General features: G+C 47.6%; 1 long non-coding RNA gene across 1 annotated transcript; it reads left to right on the top strand.

The window, feature by feature from the left end:
• Window positions 1-2,377: 2,377 nt before the first annotated feature.
• Window positions 2,378-5,719, top strand: LOC149768514 (uncharacterized). Its single transcript, XR_016406288.1, has 2 exons — window positions 2,378-2,723; window positions 5,437-5,719. It is a non-coding gene; the product is annotated as an uncharacterized LOC149768514 (long non-coding RNA).
• The last annotated feature ends 989 nt before the right edge of the window (window positions 5,720-6,708 follow it).

Below are 6,708 nucleotides of genomic sequence, written 5' to 3'. Positions count from 1 at the left end.
CTGGTCGAGCTCGCGGACCTCCCAGGTTGCGGCGGTGAAGCAGTCGAGGTACTCCCCGAGAGGTTCTCCCTCCTGCTGCTTGACGTCCAGGAGGGAGTTCGACGTTCGCCGCTGGCGCCGGCTGGTGGCGAAGTTGGTGGCAAACTGCCTGCCGAGCTGCTCAAAAGAGGAGACCGTGCTCGGCTTCAGTCCCGCGAACCAAAGCCGAGCCGACCCCCGCAGAGTCGCTGGGAAGGCCTTGCAAAGCACAGCCTCCGAAGACCCCTACAACGCCATGAGGGCTCGGTAGCTCTCCAAATGATCAAGGGGGTCGGTAGTCTCGTTGTACGGCTCCACCTGGGGCATTTTGAATCTGGGTGGGACTGGCTCATCCTCGATTTGGCGGAAAAAGGGGGACTTGGTGGTAAACTCAAAGTCGCCCTCGCGCCTCGCCTTTCTGCTGTGAAGCGCCTTGATCGGGCGCTTAAGATTCTCGACCTTCCTGTCGAGCTCCCCAGCTTGGGGGATTGCCACAGTAGTCTGCTCCGGCTCACGGCGGTCCGGGGCCGACTCGGCTTCTGAGAGCTGCGGTCTTCTATCTAGACTTTTTCTCGGCAGCTCTCTCTGGGGGGACACTCGCTCTTTGTTATTGGCCCTGGAAGAGCCATGAAGGTTCTGGCCTTGGAGGATCGGGCCATTCGGAGGAAGCACCGGCGGGATATGGGCCTGCGGGGGGAGCGCAGGTGGGGCTTCCTCACGCCGCAGGCCTTGGACGGCGGCGGCCAAGGCTTGGACTTGCTGCACTAGGACGTTGAACTGTTCCGGCTGATTGAGGAACCGGATCAGCCGGAGAAGGTGAGTTCTGGATAGAGTGTCCAGGACTCGGCAGAAGACGCCGGGAAGCGTTGGAGGCTCCCTTACTTCTCAACTTCATGGCCGCGACTCGGTCCCTTCCTCTAGCGCCAACTGTTGCTGGAAACGGGACCCGGGTGCGACCGGTCCGCTGGGAAGGAGGAGCTCCGGCGAGAACTGGCAGGCGGCGATCCGTCGGCGGGTGGCGTCCTTCGGGAGATCTGCAAAAAAAAAAAGCCGGTGGCTGGGGTTTCTGGCACCGGCCCTCCGATGTTTAAGTCAGAAGGGGCTCCTGTGTGGAGGAGGGGAGAGGAGAAAGATATATTTTGCCGGGTTTCAGAGTCCAACCCCCTCTAGGAAGGAGGGGTCCCCCTTTTTATAGGGGGGTTGGATTACCTGTGATGTGATGGGGCGAGGTTGCTGTACGACTTAGCACGTTGCTTGAGTTGGTGCGCGATCAGGTGAATTAATATCTTGATATCGGAGGTGAGGCCGGGATCAGAGAGTTGTCACGGCTGACCGAACACTGCCGAGCTGATTTGCCGTGGAGGACTGAAGATCCGTAGATAATAGGAGCCACACACATTAATTGTTGAGTAAGTCGGAGATATGCATTAATTGTTGAGTGAGTCGGAGATATGCATTAATTGTTGAGTGAGTCGGGGGTTTACAGAGACCACGCGCATTAAACGCTGGAGGCGGTGGCAGGGTATGGCCTCTGACTAGACTTCAGAAGGATGCAACCGCGGTAGGTGGGCGGCGAGGTCGGACTTCCGAGGTCAAGAGCCCTGAAGCTAGATGCCTGATGAGACGCCAGGTCGGGTGTCCGGGGTCCGACGATTCCAAGGCCGTGGGCCGTTGGTGCGCTCACGTGCCTAGGGGACGACATTCATTCCCCCAACAGGTATAATGTGCCATCATAATGGCTATTATTTTTTCATCTATTATTATCCAAAATATAATGGTAGGTGGCCGAAACTTTCGAAACGATCGTAACATCCCATCTACACGGGAGGTTCTATATACACCCCCCCTATTCCTAAGGACACCCCCCAAAAACCAAAAAAAAAATACCCAAACTAACCTTTAGTGTAATTACCATATTGCCCTTGAAATTTTCTTTGTACACCCCCCCTTCCTCCTCCTCCGTTTCGTTTTGAAAAGAAAAAAAAAACACCCCTCAAACCCCCCTTAAACCCCTCGATCCATTTACATCGTTTAGGCGATCTTTGAAGGAGATTTAAGCCCCATTTGAAGCATGGACAAGCAACTAGTGATTTGGGACGAAGAATCGGCCGCAAAGGTACGTGTTCCACCTTGTTTCGAATTTTTTTTTTGCACGGTTCGTGCTCCGTTCGGCACTGGATCGCCGAACAAAAGGCTTCTGTTCGGCTGAACAGTGCCGAACAGAAGCCTTCTGTTCGGCAACCCTCAACCGAACAGAAGCCTTCTGTTCGGCTGCACAGTGCCGAACAGAAGGCTTCTGTCCGGCACTGTGCAGCCGAACAGAAGGGTTCTGTCCGGCTCTGTGCAGCCGAACAGAAGGCTTCTGGTGCCAAATCGCGTGCCGTGCTGAATTTTGTGCCGAACAGATCCTCTGATTCATTAATTCTTGGTGATAAATTATTTTATATGTAGGGCTATGCTACAACCGAATCGAGTATAATTGGATCAGAATTTGTACTGGATTACACAAGCGAATTTACAACTTACGAGGTATTATAATGTATTGTGCAATTTTGTATTAGTTTAGCGAGCTATTTTTACAACTGTGTACTTACATAAATTGTTTAATGTATAGATCTTCAAGAGTAGAGAGGACTTGTGTAATTGGTGTCGTGAAGCTGGGAGGCGAAATGGTTTTGTTGTTGTAATCAAATCATCCGATGCAGGTACCATTTCTAAGAAACCCAGAATTACGTTAGGTTGTGAGAGGGGTGGGACGTACCGAACCAAAAAAGAAAAGCGAATAAAGACTGCCTGTGGGACAAAGAAGTGTGGATGCCCTTTTGCATTAAGAGAAAAGAAATTGGATACGGCGGATGATTGGATATTACTGGTCGTATGTGGAGTGCACAATCATCCCGCTGCAGAGAATCTGGAGGGGCACTCATATGCAGGGAGATTATCTGAGCAGGAGACGGAATTGTTAGTGGATATGTCGAAGAGTTTGGTTCGTCCAAAGGACATATTATCCACATTGAAGGAAAGAGATGCCCTCAATGTTACGACTATCAAGACTATCTACAATGTACGTCAATGGTTTAAGGTTGTAGAGAAAGCCGGGAGGTCTGAAATGCAACATCTATTAGGTAAATTATCAGAGGCTAAATATATTGAGTGGCATAGGAATTGTACTAATACGGATGTTGTGCATGACTTATTTTGGGCACACCCTGGCAGCATTGATTTGTTCCGTGCATTTCTCCGTGTGTTGATAATGGATTGCACGTACAAGACGAATAGGTATCGTCTTCCGCTCTTAGAGATTGTGGGGGTGACATCTACTGACATGACATTTTCAATTGCTTTTGTATACTTAAATTCTGAGCGGAAAGAAAGCTATACTTGGGCATTAGAGAGATTGCGCAGTGTCATAGCTGATGATGTTTTGCCTGAGTTGATTGTTACAGATAGAGACTTGGCTTTGATGAATGCAATTCGTAGAGTATTTCCTACTGCTAGACATTATTATGTAGATGGCATATTAGTAGGAATGTTTTGGCCAAGTGCAAAAAAATTTTCGAATTGAAGGAGAAATGGGATAAATTTATTATGAGTTGGAATGTACTAGTGCTGTCCTCCACGGAAGACGAGTATAATGATCGCTGGAGTGCACTGCAGAGAGAGTTCGGTACCTATCCAGATGCACTACAGTATGTGTCAGATACTTGGCTGAGCAAATACAAGGAAAGATTTGTTGCGGCGTGGACGGATACATGCAGGCACTACGGAAATGTGACGACAAATAGGTATCACAAATAAAGACTCATTTAATTTTAATTTGCCTCAATTGTTATATCTAACTTTCATTTGTTTACTAGGGTCGAGAGTGCACATGCAAAGCTCAAAAAGCAGCTTGGATCAAGCCAAGGAAGTTTCGAGTCATCTTGGACTAGAATACATGGATTGATTGAGTTGCAGCACAGCTCCGTTAAAGCCTCATTGGAGAAGAGTTTATTGGTAGTGCAGCACAACTTCAAGCCAGCTGAATTCAAAGAGTTGCAAGGTTTCATATCTATAAGTGCGTTAAATCATGTCCTCGCCCAATCGAAACGAGCCAATTCAGTTGGGTTTGATGATTCAAATTGTGGGTGCGCTATTCGACGCACACATGGTATACCATGTGCTCACCAGATTGCGCGGTACAGGGTGGAAGGTTGGCCCATTCCTCTCGACTGCATAGATCCTCATTGGAGGAAACTTGATATTGTGCCTACCCCCCCCCCCCCCCCCCGTGCAGCCAATTCAGTTGAGTTGTGATGCAGAGTTAGATTTGATTGCGCTACGATTCAAGAAGTTAGATGGGGCTTCTCAATTGTAGATGATCAAGAAGTTACGAGAGATTGCAAAACGGAAGACCGGTTCACATGGGCGCGCTTCAATGAAGGTTGATACGTCTACTCGACGTGACCCGTCTGCGTTTGAGTTGGTTCTATCTGGACAGGATAGTTATTCACCTGGTGTTGAGAAAGTTACCATCCGCAATCCATCTACTCAGATTCAAAAGAGGCGGCCCAAGCAAAAGGTAAGTACCAAATATTTATTTCCTTACAATAGGTATCACAACGTCTACGGGACGGTCCGTGCCGTGCCGGTATGTGATGTGCAGATACGGGACATGTCGGGACGTGCCGTGCCGAGATGTGCCAATACGGGACATGTCGGGACGTGCCGTGCCGAGATGTGCCGATACGGGACATGTCGGGACGTGCCGTGCCGTGCCGGTACGGGATGTGCTGAGACGGATAACTATTTGGATATTTCTGCCATTGTTACATATTTTCTATCATTTGATATTATTTGCAGGTTTTTCGTACTAGAGCCCAGTCACATACGCCCATTATCTATATTGATGCTATTCCTTCTGCCTTGAGACCATACATCCAGCATATCAAGGATGTAAAAGCTGATGGGAATTGCGGATTTAGGGCAATAGCTGACTTACTGGGATTTGGAGAAGATGACTGGGTGCGTGTTAGGAAGGATTTATTGCAAGAGTTGCAATGTCATTCGGACCACTATCGCACATTATATGGTGTGGAAGGGACGATTGCTGAGATCACTCATGCATTATCATATTATGATGATTGTCCACCATATGACAGATGGATGACTATGCCGGACATGGGTCATCTTATAGCATCCTGCTATAATGTTGTCCTATACCATCTCTCGTTGCAACAATGTCTGACCTTCCTACCTCTCTGTTCTGTGCCAGTACCTCTTCTATCCCGCAAAGATATCGCTATCGGATTCGTAAATGGAAATCATTTTGTTGAGGTACTACGTTCACAACACTTGCGAATATTTAATTTTGCTTATTTAATTTTGCTTATTTATAATTTTGTAGCTATTAATATTTTCTTATTTCTAATTTTGAAGGTGTTCTTGTTGCCGGGACATCCCGTTCCGCCAGTAGCGACCAACTGGCGAAAATATCATCTTCCTTGTGCTACCGGATGGGAAAATTCATATGAAGCCCGGATTCAACAGTTCAAAGAGAGCATCTCACCTAATGTTATAATTAGCGAGACAGTAGAGTTAGATTGATTGTTTATATATGTACAATTTTTGAAAGTTGTAAATTTTTTTGGGCTCTTAGAGTCATGTACTGTGAAACTCCATCATCAATATAAATCAAAAAATATCTGTCTTCGCATTGTTAGATTGATTGTTATGTGCACTGTTATATTTGTGTAAAATAGAACGGGCCAGGCTTTACAAAGATTACACGTAAATGTACCAAAAATATATATTTTTCATTAATATCAACAGTTTCAAATTACACAAAAAAAAAAAGTCGAAGCTACATAATCAAAATAAAGGCTCCATCATCAATCCCTATGACGCCGTCGTCGACGCGTGTACTGCTGTACGTCCGAATGAGAGGGTGCTGGATCCGAATGAGAGGGTGCTGTACTCGGGCCAGGCTTATCACCCAGAAGTAACTGATGCATCTGACAAATAGCATGAAATAGGTGCCCGGCACCTAGTGACGTAGCCTCTGAGGGACCCATCCGTACAATGTCGGTACTGATACCGAGTGCATCTGCAATACGCCGCCGGTGCATGTCAGCATCATCATGACCTCCCCTAGCTCCAGAATGAGTACTCGAGCGCAGATGAGGAGGCTGAACTGCAACGTGCGTGATACGGAGATACCACTCCATGTATCCCGGTACGCTGTCTGATGGCCGGGTAACTGGGTGGCTCCTGCTCGCCTGGCTCAGCACGTGGTCCTCCCACCGCTCCCAAAACTGATCCATATAGGAGTAATGTATCCGGTACGAGCCTGCTGTGGAACCTCTGTTGGCTCGCGTAGGGGCTAGTGGCGCTCGAGGGATGGTCTGAATACGACCAAACTGTCTAAGAACCCTTTCTGGATGATAGGGTTCTACGATATCAAGGCACTTGATGGAGCCACTAAAAAATGCGATATCAACATATGGGCGATCTCCCCGAAGCCGATGATGGGGATCCCAAATAACCTGCAAAACAAAAGGTCCATTTCAGTTTTATACTATATCGCATATTAAAAGTACTGACAAACACAAGCAAATGGTAATATGATGTTGGGAACCCGCCCATGCCGCTGATATTTCAAAAAATTTCAGATGGCAGCGGAATCGGCATGCACGGGTTCGACGTTCATCG

Source organism: Phoenix dactylifera, chromosome 1, assembly GCF_051530095.1.
Source record: "Phoenix dactylifera cultivar Ajwa chromosome 1, Ajwa_hap1_PhDact_Kaust_v1.1, whole genome shotgun sequence".
NCBI lineage: Eukaryota > Viridiplantae > Streptophyta > Magnoliopsida > Arecales > Arecaceae > Phoenix > Phoenix dactylifera.
The sequence above is the reverse complement of the archived record's forward strand: the minus strand, read 5'-3'. Positions and strand labels throughout refer to the sequence as shown.